At 35.9% G+C, this 22,025-nt stretch overlaps 1 pseudogene; it reads left to right on the top strand.

Annotated features, from left to right (window-relative positions):
- Nucleotides 1-18,481: 18,481 nt before the first annotated feature.
- LOC149224323 (uncharacterized) lies at nt 18,482-19,346 on the top strand (annotated as a pseudogene).
- Nucleotides 19,347-22,025: the final 2,679 nt, after the last annotated feature.

The raw sequence follows: 22,025 nt of genomic DNA, 5'->3' as shown, positions 1-22,025 counted from the left end.
AAACAGTTTCAAGGCTATAAACTCTGCATAATTGTTTGTACCTCTTCCCAATTGAGACGTGAATTTGATCCCGTGGGATTCTGACAGATGAATTGTATCCCCTTCTCCACAACACTAAGGTTCCCCATAAGCATCTCCATAAAAAAATATGCCCCCGATTATCAATTTGCTCCTTCACAATCACCCTTGGAGGCTTTTATGTTCTTTGGTTGTGAAAATATTTTGAGTGTTTTCATGTTTTTTATTGCACACTCTAAAGAAAGTACAAATATGTATTCAAAGAGATTGAAATTCCTAGATAGCTATCCCCATGGTCACAATCATAGGTAATGCCTTGAAACTCATCGCAACCACATTTCCATCCCAATTGCTGCAACTTTTCTCAATCGACATTTCATTCAAATTGATTAGCCAATTCCCTCCAAATTTGTATTCCATAAGAGCACAAGCATAAAAAATGTAGAATAGATTCTTCATTTTCATACACAAGGAACATCTTCCAAAACTGAGCTTATTCATTTTTTGGAGATTGTCCCCAGTGAGAACTTCATTGTTTTAATGTTAACTACATGAAAATATGAAATTTAAAGAGAATTTATATTTCCAGATTTTCTTCCACCACCACATTGGAGTACCAATATCATGTCCAACACATAATGTCTTATATCCTAATTTTGGATAGTATGAACCCCCAACTTTGTTCCTTAACCAGAGTAGCTCATCCTATTACCTTGATTTGTGTGTGACTAGTTTTCATCTTAGAAATGATCTATCTTTCCCACATCTCTGATTCTTCGTCTCTGAGACCGAGTTATTCAAGTGATTTTGACTCTTCACTCCAAATTGCAGTAAGGTTGATATCTACTACATGAGAAAAGAGTAAATGTTCCCTTCCCTTTGAGAGTATTGATTAAATAATTTCCTAATAAGAGAAAGAAACAATAGTAGCCTTCCAAATAATTGAGGCATTTTGACAAGAACTTTGTTGAAGATTTTATGTAATCTTCTATTGAGTCGAGCTCAATGTACTTCTGAATTATCACTTGACACCATAAACCCTTTCCCATTATTAACTTGTATATTCTTTTAGCAGATAGGGCTTTGGAAAAAAGAAAATATGACCCAACCTCCTATATCCTTGGGTGCTATTAATTTTTTCTATTTAATTCCTAGGAATTCCTTTTTTACCTTGATGGCTAGACCATAAGAACATATAACTAGTTCTCCTCCAGTGCTCCATTCACATTTTCATATAAAATTTGTTTTCATCCAACACATTTTCATTTCTTCAATTATTAATTTTACTAATATAATATTGACATCCATGGACAGCCACATTTATGTCAAACGGAGAGCCTCCTTTCTATCTTATGCAATAAACCATTCCCAATCCTTCTTGATTTTACTAATATAATCTTGACATCCTTGGACAACCATAGTTATGGCAAAAAAAGTGCCTCATTCTATCTTGTGCAATAAGCCATTCCCAATCCTTCTTGCCTTAGTCATTTGGCTATAGATAAAATCCTAAATACTTCAATCCCTTTGAAACTCAATCTATTGATAAGGATACAACTCAGATAAATATCTAACATCGTTATCATTGATTCCAAAGAAATAAATTGTAGGCTTCCTATTTTTTTCCTCAATTTTGTTGCTATACAATACAAATCAAGGATTTCCTTCAATTTGGGATGACATTTTGTTGTTACATATGGAACCAAGAAAGATTATATTAAATTGAAGGAAATCCTTTATTTGTACTATATAGTAGCAATTTTATTCTGGGAGGGGTGACGTATCATCATAATTGATGTGTATATACTTTTATTTTCACCAAATGGTTGTTTATTTAAGCTTCTTGAACTTAATGAGATATTTGAGGTTAGAGGACCTTAAGATGTGCGAAGGTGATAACAAATATATAGTTCACAGAACTAAGCACTAGAATTATTACATATGTTGGGTTTAGATTTTAGGTAAATAATATTTCATCTTGTGTGATGTAAGAGGGTGCTCTCGAAGTCATTATTGTTATTCTTTCTTCATTAATTTGAGATTTTATCAAGTTTCAAATCTAGGGATGACCACATTATAGGAACACTTTGATGGAAAGTAATCAAATTAGTGAAACATGCAAATAATCATGGTGTTTAGGAACTCGATATGGCATCTACATTTTAAAATTGTAATATTAATTATATACTTTATTTTTTGAACATTGACACTTGTTTGACCTAACATGTATGTAGGTCTAAGTTGAATTCTCACTTTTATCCCATGCAAATGCACGTCAGTGGTTTGAAATAAAGAAAAAACAATCAAACAAACAGAAACACACAATAGTTGCATATGTAGAGGATTTTAAAATTGCAAAGAAAGAGATGCAATAGAAGATGTCATTGGTATGAATTTACATTGTTTATAGTACCAAAAATAATCTAGTTTTCTGTCTCATCTTTTATTCTGTTCTGCTTTTATTGAAAGAACAAAAGTATCTTTGGGATAAGACTATTGAGATTATAACGTGGTGATGATGGTTCAATGCAAAAGCAATGCTTCATTATTACTTATTTGGAACAGTTCAATAAGTGGTTAAGCACTGGAAAGGAAGCACAAATAGTGGCATATTTCCTATTGCAACCACCAACATTCAGATTGAGTCTTGAAAATATTTACGCAATGTCCAAACTTTGTGTGTGTTTATGTAGTCTTGCAGAACTTTGTGAAAAACTGCTTGATGAAGAGTTTGTTGACTACCTACTAAAGGACATATTTTGGTACAAGTTAACCTCTTTTTGTGTTTCTTGGGAAGATCACTTATTTGCAGTTATTGCATTAGGATCATAAATCCAAGATTTTAGGACACTTAGGAGCAAAGAAGATGACTATGAATTTGAATATGTATTTCTATTGATCGATGTGGTGTAGTTGGTAAAATTCATGAAAGGCTGAGAAAATATTTTCCACTTCCACTCCTGAGTAGACCATGGGAGTTAGTTTCAATATCATTATGTTCATTTTTCTAAAATGATCCATAACTACAATTAGATATTCATCACCTGAAAAGGTTTAAGCATGGTAAGGAGCTTATCAGAATGGCACAAGCTTCCTTGGAAGGTCACAATTTTACAATGCTTTAAAGCTAGTAACAGTAGCATAGAGTGGTCGTGAGTTGACACAAGATATTATGAAGGCAAATTTGTTTGGACCAACAACATTTCAAATTCCTGCACCCAAAATTTGACCAAGCACTATAGCTACACCATCTCCTGTTCTTCCCTCGGTGTGCATTATAGGTCCAATGATACAACCGAGTGCGGGAGTTGATCAATTGCCAGGAAATAATCAATGTTTATGGCTTATATCTCCACCAACTATTCCAACACCAACCCCATTGTAGGGAGATTCCACGGGAATTCATGGAGTTGGTACAATAGTTCAACATACACAAATTTCTAGTGGTTTTGCAGTGTAACCAGGTTCAAGGATTATTGGACCAACTTCTGTTGTACCTATTAGCAATTTGTATACTACACAAGGTGTTCAAATTAGGGGGAATTCTCCCTTGTAACGCAAGCAAGATGGTCTCTAGCAAGAAATTTCAGCTTTTTAGGGAGGGTTAATTCCATTAGTACCATCAAATCCCCTACAAGATAACATAAAAATTAAATTCTAGCTTATCTGCAGGACTAAATGATGTTAAAGGCTTGTCTGCTGATGGAATGTTTTTTCTTCATATTCAATTTTCAGTAGAGATGTTTTTTCTTCTACCACCTCTCAATCTAAATATATTGTAGCTTCCCAACCCCTATTTTTAGTAAAAAATATTACATCTTCTATGGCTCTTTACCAACATTAGTTGCACATTCTCCAACTCTATCAGCTAGATATGTCACAGAGCACATCAATTGTGTTGGTATCTATTGGAGTTGGTGCAACTACTCCAAGCCTGACAGGAAATGCCCAATTGTCCTGGCCAAGGATGATGCAGTCTGATGCTCAAAAGTATACCAAGGTTTTCTCTGAGGTGGACATTGAGAGGGATGGAAAAATCATTAGTGAACAAGCTCATGATATTTTCCTGAGCTGGAAGCTTCCAAGAGGTATTGAAGAGAAAAATGAGAATATAAAGTTGATGATTATTTCTATGTCATTTGACTGAAGTGTTGGATTAATTAATTCGTTATGTGAGTTTACGCAATATCTTCATGGTTGTTGGCTTATTAAAATTTGAATTTAATGTAACATTTTTGAAGGCTGATATAGACATGTTGGTGGACACACGAAACTTTTCTAAAGGTTCTCAATTTTGTATGAAAGAATAAATTAGTGGGCCTATGAATTTCTTAATGCTCATTTCATTATGTGTTTTATGTTGTTTCAATCAATAATTCTATCATAATGCTACGCATTAGATATTCTGGTTCCATCATTTGAGGATTGAAATCCATGTGCACACTATCCTAACTTTAATTGCTAGTGTTCTTTTTGGTGCATCATGTAAAGGCTTTAAAGCAGGTCTGGGATTTTTCTAACCAGGATGGGGACAGTATGCTTTCTCTAAGGGAGTTTTGCATTGCACTCTATTTGATGGAACGATATAGATAAGGCTCTCCCCTTCCTCGAGTACTTCTTCCTAGTATCCATATTGATGAAGCACTGAAGTCTGGAGCTGAGGTGAAAGCTACTAGACAACGTTCAGTGGAATGCCTTGGCAGCATAACCCAAGTATTTTTCATTTTTACTATAGTTTTCTAAAAAAATACATATGGTTGAAATTCACACATTCATTTCATTTTGTATTCAAGTCTTGTAAATACAGGTTTGTGCATCAGTTGTTTTTTTGAATAGATGCAGTTATATTTTGATTTCTTCAAAGTTGGTAATTGTTTAGTAGATTTCTTTTAGTTACAATAACATTCACTGGAAGAATATCCATTTGTTTGGTTAATGTTTTTTGATTGTTTGTGGTCTATTAAAAGTGAACTTGGGTATTGCACTTTAACATAACATAGGGTTACAACTGCATGCAGTCATCATTTCTTGGCCTAGTATGCATGTGTTGTTCCTCGAAATATGTGAGGGTGATTTCAAACACCTCAAAGTGGACTGAATAATGAATAGCCGGTTCAACAGAAGTCCCAAGTGATATTTTTGGAAATTAATTTTGTAAATCAGCTAAGTCGGGATGAACATAACACTTTGAAATCAAGGTAGAAGGATGCAGAAGAAATGGAGAAAAAGGTATTCTTACAAATATCTCTCTTCAGCAATTACTTTGTTTTTAGTGGATTTTACACACTAATAGTGAAAAAAGTATTAAGAGAAATCTGAAGTTTTATGGACATATAAATTGATGTTCCCATGTAAGTAGATATAGCTTATTATTTCAGAATGTTGGCTAGATATTGTAGCACTTATTGTATTCATTGTTGCATAGTTTGAGATGTTCTTGTTGTGCAGTTGGGTTGGAGATGCATGGTATTTAAGAGAAGTAAAATATTTGGTAATGTGCATATCATAGCTACAACTTTAATCAACAATTCATTAAATAAATATGACCTTAAAGAAAACTTTAACTCATGCATGCTTGGATCCACTGGTAATAGCTTGGAAAAAAAATTCATCTTTTGTTTTTCTATCAATAATTTGAAATTATTCCCCAATTCATCCTCAAATAATTTATCTTGATTATCAGGTAAGAACAATAGTTCTAATATAGCATTTTATAATACATGAAAAGTAACATACAAACTACTCTTGTCTTTCACAACTTTATGAATAGGGTCATAAAATTAAAGCACATATAAATGAATTGAAGAAAATGGAAAGTTATAGGGATTATAACTTGTTCTAGACCACATTCCCAAGCAAGAATATCACTTGACATGTCAGTAAACCTTGAAAAAGCCAGGTTTTAAAGTTCCTCATAATTTTTCCCTGATAATTCCTAAGCAGAAATATCACTTGAAATGTCATTAAACCTTGAAAAAGCCAGGTTTTGAAGTTCCTCAAAATTTGTTTTCAACAACATATTGGTCTTTATCAATAAAGTATTTTATGTCTAGGTTTATGAAACAAGTTGTTGGGAAGCTTGTCTCCTTTTCATAGAATCCATTTCTCTCTATCCATCATCTACTACTTCTATTAGATATTTAAAGAAATCCCCTTTTAAAAAGTTTTTTAGAGGAAAACATTGTTGGGAAATGAGGTTCTTGTAAAAATACCTGTAATATAATGTAACTTTGACTCGAGTAGACACTAACTTTAAAAATACGTTTTGAAATCTAATTGTGGCAACTTAAAACATCAATGTGTTTACATATAGTAGCATGAAACATTGGTGACTTAAAAAAATAGATAAAGATTAACGCTTTACGTTGACTTGAGTAGACATCATATTTAAAAATATGTTTTTGTTGAGGGACTAAGTCCCCTAGGGCTTTGGGTCAACACCCTAGCATTGCGAGGGGTTATCTACAGTAAAAGACAAGCATTACATGCAAACATGATACTTAAATAAGCAAACTATGCAAAGACAGGTGCAACTGGGGGTCCTATGTTCGGGTAGATCCAGCCAGGGTCCAAACCCTCTTGTAGTTCCTTTCGATACTTGAACCTGCAAAACATCCAATTCAAAGAAGCATAGCAATATATGGAAAAAATATCATATAGAAATCAACTTCATAACTTATTTAAAGATGGTTAATTATACATTGAAACAATTATTCATATTTAAACCATAATAATAACATCGTATGCATAAAGAAGATTGATTTTGGGAGCAAGACAAATGTTTCTTTATTGCAGATAACTAAAACAAAGCAAGGAATGATATCACCTGAATCTTCCTCTTGCTGGCTCTAAGCGGAACCGTCCTCCGGGTCCATCCAATCCCAAGTATTCAAAAGACTCCTTCCATGACTCACACAAGGATATCTCAACTAGTGAAATGACATCAAAACTCAAGTAAACAAGGGTTTTCTATGATGGGGGAAGTGATGGAAGCACAGGGATATTCGGACTTGACCAGGGATAATCTCAGAAGAGTAATTCTCTCTCTTCTCTCCTCCTTAAGGCCTTCCCATTGATGACTTTTTATACTTCTCCCAAAGTAGTTTTTTAGTTGCGAATTCGTTGGGAACAGTTGGGGCCACGGGCACTAATAGGTAATCAAAAGGTAAAACCCATGATCTCCACCCGAAATTAAGGAGATTTAATTTTTTTTAAGTGTTTTAAGATATATACATGGGTTGGGTATACACTAACCCACGCACACGCGCGTTTAGCTCAGGGCAATGCCACATAAAGGGAATAAAACACTTTTTTTAAGTATTTGGATAGAGTCCTGAAGGAGGGGTTTCCCTAGGCCATAAATGAAGCATCACAAATATCAAGGGTGAAATTTGGATCTATAACAGATGCCCCCTAATATATGAGGTCAGAAGGGGTACATGATGGCTGAAATGTATTAAGTACATGGAAAGGAAACCTGTCAAAAACTGAGAAGGACTTGACTAGATTTTAGCCTACTAAGCCACAAAAGGAGATCAGAAAGAAACATTGTCTGAGGCGGGCATACCCATGCTCAGAGAAAGTAAATCATGTCTGCATATCAAGCACAAGTGGATCCACTATGTATATAAGTATAGGAGACTGGAAATACGTAATGGATCATCTGATCATGATCAAACAAGTACATGTCTGAATGTCATATATAAGAAGATCAATGAAGCTGAAAGATGAAGCTGATCACTAATGTCAAAAATAATCCCAATAGTACCAAATGAACATGATGGAATAAGATGATACTACACTACCAACTTAGCTGTCAGCATATAAAATGTCACAATGAATGACTGCAACATAAAAGGTGGAATGGTATCAACTAGCAGCAACATGAGCAACTGTCAAGTGAACCAATGAATGCTAATGCAACTCAAGGTCTTCATCGACCACATTGGTACATTTCTACACAATGGGAATCAATGAGCTGAAGTCGACCATGTGAGAAATTGTTTGATTAACGGTCATTGATGTATACCATTAACAAACGCGAGACTACTCACCAATAATGATAATGAGAGTTAAGGTACCCTAGTACAATCTAACAAGTGTGAATAAATGATCCGAAGTCAAACATCTGGAAGAATCTATCGATCATGAGACAATGATGGTTTCCCATTGTCAATTGTTATGAAACTAGCTCACAAAAAGATAGAAAAATAGATCAATGCCTTAGAATTTAGCCTCTTCAAGGGGGCAACCTCCTTTACATTACACAAATGAATGATTCTTTGATGATTCAAATGAAAAAACCTCCTTTCTATATATAGGAGTCTAAGGAGTCACAATATAACCCAGCCGACCTAAAAATAATAATATAAAGGCACAAAAATAACAATAGAGGGATTCTATGGGGCACAGTCATAACAATATGGGGACAATAGGGGCACAACAATATTAATAAGGGATGTAACTACAATAGTAATGGGGTAATCACTAGTATTATAGGGACCTAACATGCGCCTCTTCTTCAAAAAGTGTCGTTCTCAACGTTTGAGTAGTTTTGGATGCTTTTGTATAAAATTTGCATCCTCCCATGTGGAATCTTCAGCAGATAAGTTTTTCCACTTGATGAGATACTCTGAAATTGATTGATTTTGTAGCTGTCGAGTTCTTGTTTTTGTGACTGCTTCCGGTTCCAATATAATTTTTCTTTCCTCATCAAGTTCTGGCAGTATTGTTTGAACTAGGAGCTTGTCGCCTATAAACTTCTTTAAACATGAAACATGGAAAACTGGGTGCACTTGAGAAGCTACAGAAAGCTCCAATTTGTATGCCATAGTACCAATCTTTTGCAACACCTTGTATGGACCATAATACTTTGGTGATAATTTATTATCCTTCTTAGCTTGCTTGAGGGAAATTTGTTTATATGGTTGTAGCCGTAGAGATACCCAATCACCTACATCAAAACTTCTTTCGCTGCGATGTTGATCTGCCTATTGTTTCATTCTATTCTGTGCCAACATGAGGTTATCCTTTAAGAGTTGGAGGACTTCTTGTTGATGCTCAATATGATGTTCCATTGCTTGAACCTTAAATTTTTCTCTTAAATATGATGTGATGGATGGTGGCTGATATCCATAAAGTGCCATAAATGGGGTCATTTTTGTTGCTATATGGAAGGAAGTGCTATACCACCATTCAGCCAGAGGCAACCATTTGACCCATTGTGTCTGTTTATCAGATACAAAGCAACGAAGATATCCTTCCAAACATTTGTTTACTATCTCAGTTTTCCCATCAGATTGAGGATGATAAGATGAGCTATGAGCTAACTGAGTACCGAGACAAGAAAATAATTCTGTCCAAAAATTTCCAATGAAAATGGGATCTCTGTCACTTACAATAATCTTTGGGTTTCCATGTAGCTTTTGAATTGTTTCCATAAATGCAATAGAAACTGTACTGGCTTTAAATTGATGTGATAATGCACAAAAGTGTGCATACTTGGTAAGTTTGTCAACTACCACCATGATGACACTCTTTTCCTCAGACTTGGGTAAACTTGTGATAAAACCCATTGAAACCTCCTCCCAACGTTGGCTTGGAATGGAAATGTTATGAAACTAGCTCACAAAAAGATAGAAAAGAAAGATCAACGCCTTAGAATTCAGCCTCTTCGAGGGGGCAACCTCCTTTACATTACACAAATGAATGATTCTTTGATGGTTCAAATGAAAAACCCTCCTTTCTATATATAGGAGTCTATGAAGTCACAATATAACCCAGCCGACCTAACAATAATAATATAAAGGCACAAAAATAACAATAGAGGGATTCTATGGGGCACAATAATAACAATATGAGGACAATAGGGGCACAACAATGTTAGCAAGGGATATAACTACAATAGTAATGGGGTAATCACTAGTATTATAGGGACCTAACATCGATAGCAAAGGATTTTCCACTGATGACTGCAAACCCCAAGGTACTGCCAAATGGACTCTAGACCTTTGCCCCAGAGAAATGAGTTGTATTCGATAGGGAAAGATCTACTAGAAGGAAGGCATTAAGGCATCCTTCATTAATATAGCACGAGTGTAACATGTAAGCGAATAATCTAGAAGGAATCAGATGAAAAAGATGTAGTAACCCAACCGAATCACATTTCCAGCATACGCAAGATGTAGCTAGCGCACGACAGAAACCCTCTAAACCAACCAATAATGAAATCTGACACAGAGACGAGGTATCCACCGATAGGGTCAAATGGAAACCAAGGTACTACATGAATCCCAATGTGTGATAATGTAAGCTGACGTTGAACACAAGGGAAACCACTCAGTCAAAGACCCATGATATTGATCGATGCTGAGCACAAGGGGACCTATCAATAATGAAAATAGGGCCAGGGTGTGGCTCTAGGCCTATCCTCAGAGCAAGGCATTGTTGTCGATAAGGACAAGACCCACCATCAAGAAGTCAATGGGTACCTTCTCAAACTGGCATGAGTAAAGGACTAATATAACTGATGTGATACAAAATAATGTACTGACAACCAGGAATGGTCGATTGAAAAATGAGTCAAGAGACAGTATAGATAGGTTGACTCAGGCTTACTTCCCTTGAACAAAAGCACGACTCAAATGATGACTCTGTGGCAGCATATGATAACTTTGTATAAGCTCGTCACGCAGGAGGCATGAGCAAACTCTCCATGTGATTGGAAGAGATAACCAATCGGACGAGGACTGAATCAATAACAAGGTTAAGGAATACCTAAGTCAAGCTAAATCCCACCCAAATAGAGGAGACACTTTGTTTGAGTGCTTTGTTCAAGGGCGACACAACTCTAGTTGCCAACAATAAATGGAAATATTTTCTTGTTCCCGCTCTTTTCGGAATATATAATTTTTTTGTCTTTTTCATTAAGCTTGAAAAAGAATAAAAGAATGCTATAATACAATGGAAAGAACAAGTGTCAGTGAAACATATGATGTAGTTCCTGGGATGGGAACATTCCTATGCTCAATGTAGGGAGGTGAAACTGGTCAAGGACACTCAAAGGTATGTTCCTTCCACGGGTCATAGTGCGTCAAGATGCAGAAGTTAAGGGATTGCAAGGTTGATTTTACAAGAGACATGGTCAAAAAGTGGCTTAAACACGAGTCCAAGTGAAGCTAGCTCAAGGACAAAAGGTGCACATAGTGAATATGCAATGCAGTAGTACAACTCAACACAAAGGAGCCTCTAGGGTATAAGTCCAGAACGAAGCGAAGAAGCAAAGAGGAATGAGTCTTCAATACATAAGTCATGGAGGGACTAAAGAGGACTCCCGAGCCTAGGAACAAAAAATTAGCATGGGTACCAAGTGACAACAAGATACTAACTAGGGCACACATGATATGGTAGGCTCTACCACACAAGTCATGATACTTCTAAGAAATGAGAAGGTTTTGCACGATAACTTGGTGGGGTCGATCCTAAGGCCAAAATGGGAAAGGAAACTGATAAGTGCATAATGCAGGTGGAAAAACCTAATCTATATGCCAGTTTTGAGAACCATTACTTGTCAGAATGGATCAACCATAAAAATTTACAAAGAAGAAATCTTCCAAGTTCTGTAAACATAAAAGGAACACTAGACACTAAGTTAATACATCCCAATATAAACTTCATATAAAATCTTATGTTATAAAATACAAAACTTGAAAATGCGTACCTTATATATACAATATGGTACAGGGAACAACTCAACCTTGTGGCTTATGCAATATAGTTCTTCTGGACAAACCCCTTGTAGGGCTCAGGCCAAGGACTCCTTTGGTAGTCAAAACTCATGGCTTCAAAGAGTTCATTCTGTGAAGGAAAATCAGATTCTGAGGAATCATGAGAACTACAAGGATCAAAAGAGGGAATTAAGGGGTCGCATGTCCCTATAGGAAGAATCTCTCAGTCAACTGCTGGGAACAAGTCCCAAGAAGGAGAATAATAGGTCAAAGGATCCTTCTCAAAAGCAATTGAACATTGAGGATTCAATGCCACATAATTCACCCATGGTGGGGTAGAGTCTATTTGAACACTTGGAATAGACCAAGGGGTATTCTGTAGCAAATTCTACATAGGGTGGTATGCAAGTTGATCAATAGTGACATTATTCCCTTTATGAGAAAATACATCACTCAAAAGAGCAAGACACCACAACATTCATAGCATAGACATAATCATGCCCAAGTAGCATATTAAAGTGTAAAAGGCTATCAACCACCATCATATCGATTAAGACAGTCTTCCCACCTAAAGTAATAGGTAGTTGAGGAAGAACACCCATAGATTCACCAGGCCTTCTAACATAGGCTAACAAATGACTTTGAGGTGTCAACAACTTTGGGGAACCCAAAGCTTTCCAAGTCAAAGAGGATATAATACTTGTAGAGGATCCTTCATCTACCACACATCAATAGATGTTTGTGGAATTAACTCTGACCTTTATTTGGAAAGGTGCAGGGGAAGGAAGACGAGGCTCAACAAGACTATCCCAATCAACGAAGACACTCCTAGAACTTGGAGGGAGAACATTCAAAGCAGTCGGAATGCCCCATATACCAGAAAACTCTATACTAGAAATCAAACAGACTCTTTTGTTAGGCATTTCACCCCCCAAAAGAGGAGTGTAATCAGCCATAGATTGCATTGGATCAACCACATTATTGACCAATGGTTGATGGGACTATTGGGAAACCATATCAGATCAAGGAGTAGAAGAAATTTTAGACTCGGACCATATCCTTTGTACCTCTAGAATACCAGGGCACAAATGAGTAAGATGGTCTCCCTGGCATATCTTACAAGGGAAATTAGGTTTAAAACTTCTACATCTAGGTTTCTTATCAACATCCATTCCACCAACATGACTAGCAATGGTTTGCGGAGAGTCTTGAACATGACTTGCAGAGGTCAATGACTCTTTGCTAGTGTGACCTGCAGTGACTAGACTTATGCCCCCAGCATGACCTGTAGCGGCTAAAGGCTCATCTTTAGCATGACTAGCAGAGGTTGATGATGAGCTGCTAGTATGACTCGCAGTGACTAGACTTGTGCCCCTAACATGACTTGCGGCGGCTGAAGGCTCATCTTCAACATGACTGGCAGAGGTTGATGATGAGGTGCTAGTATGATTCGCAATGACTAGACTTGTGTCCCCAGCATGACTTGCAGTGGCTGAAGGCTCATCTTCAACATGATTGGCAGAGGTTGATGATGAATGGATAGAATTATTCTTCTTCTTTGTCTTCCTCTTTCTCCTCTTTTTAGATTTCTTATTACAAGAATTAGGAGAAAGAGGAATCCTAGATTTCTCTTTGAAAGAAGATGAACAATTAATATCCATGTGTTGCCCCTAAAATAAAGCATTCATATGATAAGCTTCAAGAACATCTGGAATATTTGGAGTGGCCCACAACCAAACTGGTAGTCCAACATTTAATCTAGGAATATTCAAAGTGGCCATCAAGGGAGTACCAACATTTCCAAAGAAAGGAAAAGCATAAGGATCCCCTTTTGGGAGGGTACCTTGGTTGGTTTCCATAGGAAGATTGGGCATATCTAACATATCTGCAAACCCTTCGCTTACGGGAATGTAGAAATGACTTTTCAAGGAAGATAGACACATAATCAAAACCTTTGCTCTTGAGGAGGCAACTCCACAACCTTCGAAAAAAAGATCAAAGGCCTTTCAAAATTGGCAGAGTGGTAGGTCAGTCACTCAGAATAAAAAATCCAAAAGTGACTAGACAAAAAAACCTAAAGACAACTATATACAAGGATCAAAGAGCACTCAACTATAAAGTCCCTAAAGATACAACCAATCAAGCAACTTCCAAGTTTTTCTGCTCTGGGTGATGAGGAATAGACACCAAAATACAAGAAAGTGAAGTAGGGGCCTTCCCAAGATATTCTGGGATAATGACAGCCCAGGCCTACCAGCAAAGGTATTAGAGGAAGTTATGCTGACCTCCAAATAGTAGCCTATGTCGGCGCAAACCCTAGAGCTTCGCAAGGGTGCCCTCTAGAAGTACTGCTGAGAGTGATACAACGTCGACTTCAGGTTCCACGGGATTCCCCTCCACAGCCACCTATGTAGATCCCTAGGATAAGCAACTAAGGTTACCAAATCGTGTCAAAATCCAAGTGGAACAGTCTTGAGGTGAGATCCGACAAGTGGGAGAGGGGTATCTCTCTTCCTTATCTTAAAAAACCCTCATGCTTAACTCCCAGATCCAGATCTTTCCTGGTCTCCCTAACGCTATTGGATTTGCACTCTTTATTCAGACTTCTATGTTTGACAGTTTAAAGTGGCCTTGGAGAGTTTTTCTCTCCAATAGCCTAATCCAAGGCCCTAAATATCCTAAAACTTGTTGGTGTGTCTAATTTGACAAAAAAAAATCTAGTATATTTTAATAGCACTTGATTTTAAAGGTTGTTCTTTTTAAGTCAAAGGGACAAAGTGGAAGTGAAACTAATGATGTGTGTATGATTCAATCGGAATCAATGAAAAAGTAACTACATGAATGCAATCATTTTTCCTTCGATGAAAAGAGAATTCTATGTGGGTTCTACGAAACTCCTAAAAAACAAAATACTTTTTTCTTTTCTTTTATTGAAACACACTTCACACTCACAAAAATATTACTAATGCTTTAACCATGCAAACTATCCTAATGCAAGGTGTAATAAAGATGCAAGAATTTAATATTACTCTAAAGCAAAGAATGAAAGCAAATTGTTTATCGCTTCTAATTGGCCACCTTAGATTTTCAGATAGAATATAAGTTCCTAATGCTAATTTTCGTCCAAACACTAAAAGAAAATCTTAAGACAAACAAAATGCACTCTCACTCACAAAGATAAACCAAATTAAAACAAGGCAAAAGAAAGCAAAAACCAAGTTTTTAAGAAGTTTTCTTTTTCACAAAAGCAAAAAATGCAACTTTTCAAAAGAGCTCCAAATACTATTGAAGACTTTAAGACCGAAAAATAGGAAAAAAAACACTTTGCGAGTTATCAACTCAATATGGACGAAAACTCAACGAAATAGGTGTTTCAAGATGCCCTGAATGACCAAAAAGCAACAAAAATAGCTTGGTGACAATGATCAAAATACCAAGAAAGACAACTTTTGAAATCGTCAATCAACAACTTTCAGAAAGCAAGAAAAGCACATGGCCACAAGATGTAGTTTTGACACAGAGAATGAAGATCACAAAGATAAAGTTTGTCACAAAGATTGAAACCAATCTTTCTACTCTGGAAGACCAGAATAGCCAAGATTCTCATAAAGAAATCTTGTGTGCTCAAACACAAATGACGACACTTGTAATAAAACAAAACAAGACCAAAACATTCCACAATAGGAGAGAATTCAAAACCGTAAGCTTGCTGCAAAACAAATGACTGACAACAAAAACTGACTGCTTAGGGAATACTCAGACCAGCAAACAAATCTTCTGAGATAGAAAGACTTGAATAAATCTTGGAAAATCAGGGTATATGCGACTGTGTCAATACATAGTTATATGTATACACGATTCAGCCCAAAGAAACCTATGTATACGCGAGTTCATATGGGGAAACTTGCATACATATGCTAATGTAACCTGAAAAAACTGCATATACAACAATTCACAAGAAAAAAAAAAGAGGTCTAAAGAAACTGCTCAGACTTAAAGTCTGAGTTCCTATAGGAACAAACAAATCAGTTACAACAACAAAACAAATAGCTGAGCCCTAATCAGCTTAAATTAACCCAAACTAGGAACAAAAATACTGTTGTTCCCAGTGAAGTGGCCAATTTTGTTGAGGGACTAAGCCCCTAGGGCTTTGCGTCAACACCCTGGTAGAGCAAGGGGTTACCTATGGTAAAAAATAAGCATTCCACGCAGACATGATACTTAAATAAGCAAACTATGTAAAGAGAGGTGCACCTAGGGGTCCTTCGTTTAGGTACATCGAGCCAGGGTTCAAACCCTCTTGGAGTTCCTCTCGATCCTTGAACCTGCAAAACAACCAATTCAAAGAAGCATAGCAATATATGGACAAAGTATCATATAGAAATTAGCTTCATAACTTATTAAAAGATGGTTAAATATACATTGAAATAGTTATTCATATGTAAACCATAACAATAACATCATATGCATAAAGAATATTGATTTTGGGAACAAGACAAGTGTTTCATTATTGCAAATAACTAAAACAAAGCAAGGAATGATATCACCTAAATCTTCCTCTTGCTAGCTCCAAGCAGAACCGTCCTCTAGGTCCATCCAATCCCAAGTCTTCAAAAGGCTCCTTCCATGACTCACACAAGGATATCTCAACTAGTGAAATGACATCAAAACTCAAGGAAACAAGGGTTTCCTATGATGGGGGAAGTGTTGGAAGCACATGGATCTTTAGACTTGACCAGGGATAATCTCAGCAGAGTAATTCTCTCTCTTCTCTCCTCCTTAAGGCCTTCCCATTGAAGCCTTTTTATACTTCTCCCAAAGTATTTTTTTGGTTGGGAATTCATTGGGAACAGTTGAGACCACAAGCACTAATAGGTAGTCAATAGGTAAAACCCATGATCTCCGCTCGAAATTAAGGAGATTTAATATTTTTAAGTGTTTTAAGACATATACGTGGGTTGGGTATACAGTAACCTGCATACACACGTGTTTAGCTCGGGGCAATGTCACGTACAGGGAATAAAACACTGTTTTTTAAGTATTTGGACCAAGTCTGGAAGGAGTGGTTGCCCTAGGCCATAAATCCAGCATCACAAATGTCAAGGGTGAGATTTGGAGCTATAATAGTTTTGAAATCAAATTGTTGCAACTTGAAACTTCAATGTGTTTACATATAGTAGAATGAAAGGCTGGTGACTTTTAAAAAATAGATAAAAGTTAACGGTTATTAATTTTTCACATTGAAATTTACACTTGTCACTTCTTATTTGCTTTTACTTAATCATTCATAGGCATGTTTTATTTCCCGAACTACTCGAGTAGCATGCCAGTTGACTGGAAAACATGTTGGTCAGATTGATGTGACATGATACCATACGTGGTATTAGACATTTTTAAGGTGTTTTTAAAATACATTTTAATGTCTTCTACCAATCATGAGTGAACATGTGTATTGGAGTGGTAAGTTGATTTGTGTCAACATCGTTCCACTTCAAACACCCCATATGAATCTCAACTCATTTCTCTGTTGTTGGATCAGAGTGTCATTTATTGATTCACTCTTATTCCTCTGGTCGTGCTCTAGGCTCTTAAGGGCTTAATAAGACCAACACACAACCTTGATTGAATATGGATGGAATGATCTACAACACCCACCTCTTCCAAAGCTTCAACCCATTGTTAGGGTGTCCGCATAGAGAACGATGGTTAGCAAGGACAATTAATGCAAGAAGTTAATTGATTATGATATCAAGACATTGATTCTCTCCAACATTATCATACAATTTGATTGTAGAAACAAAAAAATTATGCTTTTCTCAAAAATGGGACTTTCAAAACTAATTTCATAACTTATAAATGTTTTTTCCTGGAATTTAGTAGCTTCAACTAAAAACCAATTTATTAATGCCCTTGGGGATTGATTATTTTTGTTACTCACTTGTAATTCATTTTTTTTTGAAATTAAAATCAGGATTTTGAATCACCAAATGAGTAATTAAAAATATAGAGTTACAACATCTCGTTCTTATTGGAGATGATACTTCCCTTCAAGGCATTAAGAACCGTAGATTCAAACTTTTATCCATCGGGTGTGATCATTCACTGGCGCTAGTTGATGAGGCATGGGGAAAGGTTAGGGACTCGATAAAACTAGAGCAGTGACCAGGACAGAGTTAAAAATTTAGGGAATTGGGAGGGGTCCCACATAGGTTGAGTACTAGATAGAATTTCACCCCAACTAATGGGACCTATAAAGAGATACACAAGATGTGTTAGCACAAAAGGAGGGGGTGGAAAATAAATGTGCCCTCACAAGGAACAAGCCACCAAAAGACAGTAAAGTGGGAGCTTACAATGCACTCAATGAGAATGCAGAGCATGCAATAAGATAAAAGAAATTAAGGGAATAAGAGAAATGAGCTATTTCTTACATGGATTGGGTATGAAACTACTTAGAGTCATTCAAATTAGTCTTTTCCGAGCATGGAGAAATTGTAAATGTAGTTGTCGTGACTGACAAGACCACTGGTAAGAACAAGGGATATGAATTTACCACCTATAAACATGCTAATTATGCCTTGAGTGCGTTGGAAGAACCCAACAAGATGATTGATGGTAGAATGGTTGTTTGTAATCTGGCTACTGCTAGGTAGCAACAATTGCAACTAAACCAACTCCTTCAACAACCCATACAACTAGTTAATCCCTTTCAACTCCAACAACACCTTCTTCCACCCATGGTACTTGTACAACCCATACAACTAGCTAATCCCTTTCAACTAGCTACAATAGATCCTAACTTAAGGAGGATCTATGTGGGTAATGTTCCTAAAGACATGAAACTTGCTAGAATGACTAATTTTTTCTCTCATTATGGAGAGATTGAAGAAGGCCCTGGTGGTTTTGACAGACAAATTGGTAAGTCCAAAGGAAACTCCCTTATTTTTCACAAAACAATTGAAGCAGGAAATCGATCCCTGGAAGATCCTATTAAATCAATAGATGGGCATAAAACTTTTTTGTAAATTAGCATTTGAAGGAAAAAAGAAGAAAGTTGCAGCAAACTAGGGCCAAGTTGTTCCTAATTTGAAGGATAAAGGTGATGTAAATCACATTTCATAATATGGTGGATTAGGTCATGGGCTAGTCAACCTACCACTTATTGGTCATCGGAATATTGTGAACCCAACATTGGTACCCATTACCGATCTAAATCCATATGGATTAAGTGATGTAACATTGCCAAGTTTGTCTAGAGACCCTGCTGCAACAAACCTCCCTTATAGTTCATTAAACTCTTCAGCACAGTTGGACTTGGGCTGCCAACTTCTTCTCCAAGGAACAACTTTTGGTCAGGAATCACTAGGCGTGGTAAGTTATGGTCTTGGTCCATATGTATCCTTTGGATATGGAAGTCACTCATATATCCGTTTTGGAGGTGTAACATCTCACTATGGGATTTATTCAACTTCATTGGTTGCCCAAATTGTTGTATATGATGAAGCAAGTCATTTCCCCCTTACATATCATTAGAGTCAACTTCTAGGGACATCTCCATCATCAAGAGTTCTTCTTGGCATGCGGTCTTACTACACATCCTAGGTTTGTGCTCATTCTTTTTCTTCTTCTCCCATTTTCTTTATTTTATTTTCAATTGTCTTTATATATGTTTGAAATGTTTGTTTTGGTATTTTTTCTTCCACTATATGTCAAACACCACTTATGATTCTTCGAGCCTTTTGATTTGGATCTCCTTTATTATTTTTCCTCTAACTTCTTTCTCTGGAAATTGATGAGAATAAGTTCGGAGAAAGGTCAGAAAAACAACTCGTTTCTAGAAATTTTTGTCTTGTTTTTAGTTTATTGTCACTCCTTTTTAAAATGTACCCTTTTGAATAATCAAATGCCTTAGCTTCTTTCTCTAGGGGATGTGATGAGAATAAGCATAAGTCATTGTGGTAATTGAGGATACTAGTTTGTATGAAGTATGGAGTTAAAGTTAGGTTGGCCAAATCATGGAGAAAATCTATGTTATAATTATGATGTATGGTTACAAAATGTGAGGGAAATTGTAGGCAAGATGTCATGGGCAGAAAGGGAACATGGTTTACAGTGTATGTTTTAGTATGTGTTCCATTTTCTGAATCTGTTATCTTAACTGATTTTATTATTAAATTAGCAGTTGTTGTTAATCTATGTGCAAATAAGAACTCCAAAAAATATTGAATTGTATGAGAGCGGTTAGGTAAAAGGGTGTTTGCAAGAAGTGGAGAAAACTTTGAATGAATTCGTAGTCCATCTTTAGTGTTAGGTTGTGATTTTATCTTGTGGCTTTGTTATTTTCATGTCAATATTGTTCTTAGTTATGAATTCATAATGAGATCAATATGTTTTGCATATCTGTTTCTATTCTTTGGTGCCAGCTGGAGCTCATTTGACTATGGATTCTATTTAAGCCAATGTTGATTTCCATCTCTTCTTTTTCTTTTATCATAGAGTTTTTGTGGTGTATGCTAGAGTTTTTCAATTGACTATTTTACATCAACTTTTGATGTATTTTCTTGTATGTTTTATTAGTTTGGTTGTATCTTATAACATTGACTTGAAATCAAAACCACAATGTTGGAAAAGATCTGGTGACTCCAATGAGGTTTATTCTTGGTGTAATAGGCTTGAAGTTTGTCTCGTTTTCTGGCATGAATTTGAATTATGATGAGTGGAAAGTGTCTCAGAAGCACATGATTGTTTAACAAGAAGATGATATATGTTGGGATGCATTTGTTGTGTTTCAATAGATTTGAGTTTGTCTCTGCATGTCCGAAATCCAATACATTTTTTGCTTGTTTGATGTTTTATTTTTTGTTTGATAAGTGCTTTGGGCCCTGAGATGACTGCATGATTTGGCTCAAGAAAATGCGACCATGGAGCATAAAAGTAGTAAGTGCGACTCAAGAAAAGGCAAGGATTCATATTTTCTAAAGAAAAACTCCTTTCATGAGTTGCATTGTTGTTATTTTAGGTTTTGTTATTTCATGGAATTTATATAACTTTCCACTCGATACGTGTACTAAATTGTATGCTTTTGGAGACTATAATATATATTGTGCTTGTTGCGTAGTTTGAGTTTGACTTTTCAACATTGTCTTTTCTTCTCTTATGGTTTTCATTCATTCACTTCAAGAAGAAGATATGATAATGATATCTAAGCCCAAAAAGGTAAATAATAGTTTTTATTTGATGACTTCATTCCTCACAATATCAGCTTTAAAATCTTTCCAATATTTATTGGTAGTCCTTATGTATTGCTTCTCATTACAACCACATATTCTTTCCCCCTGTAGTTCTAAAAGCTGAGGAAAATTCAAGGGTCGCCTCATCATCATCATCATAAAATCTTCTCAAAATACCGCAACCATGAACTTCTCTAAAAACAGTTTACAACCCTAATATTTTGATAAAATCTAGCAGCGTTTGTGGGCTCTCTTCCATTAAACCCTACTCCCATTCCATAGAAGAACACATAGAAGGTTGTTTTTGGAAAGAAAGGGGGTTATCCTATTATTTTATATTTGTTTTTCCTTGCCTTATAAACTTGATTTTAGTATCTTGTACTTTTGTTTATGGAAATTATTATAGGAAGGGTTCTAAATTTTGAACAATCAACATATGCATTCTAGCAACAATTGTATAGAAGAATCCAAAAAAAAGTCAAAGAAGAGGTAAAACAAAATGAAATGACTTTCTACTGCTATGATTTTATTCTATTGAGCTTATTGTACTTCCTATTTATAGTTTCTTGTAGATCATTGCAATCTTATAGCCGTTCATGTTGCTAATTCTATAGAAATAATTATTCTTCTTGTAGCAAATTGACGAGGAGAATTGAAATGACATGTAGGAATAGTTGAGCAGAAAAGGTGGTGAAAATGAAATGGATCAAGACGAAGAATATAATCATAACCTTTATTCATCTATTATCTTTAGTTCTCCTTTAACTTAATGAACTCTTTGGTTAAACACTATTTTTTTCTCATTGATCCTCGATTGGTGATATGACATTGTGTCACCTTTTGGATGAATATTGTTGATTGTCTCATATGACTATGGTATCTCTACCAATTATGAGAAAATTTATATAATTTCATATTTTCACTTATTACGTGTAAGACATGAGCCCCATAGTGAATAATGGTGTCATTTATACTATGTACAAAGTGGCATTTTATATTTTGAAGCTGCTATATGACTACTTGCAGGGGTTCTTATGGAGGTATATGGTAC

The sequence above is a fragment of the Pinus tabuliformis genome, chromosome Q (genome assembly GCF_031772625.1).
Source record: "Pinus tabuliformis cultivar Carrire ecotype Pingquan chromosome Q, CPIR1, whole genome shotgun sequence".
Lineage (NCBI taxonomy): Eukaryota > Viridiplantae > Streptophyta > Pinopsida > Pinales > Pinaceae > Pinus > Pinus tabuliformis.
This window is presented reverse-complemented; position numbering and strand designations above follow the sequence as displayed.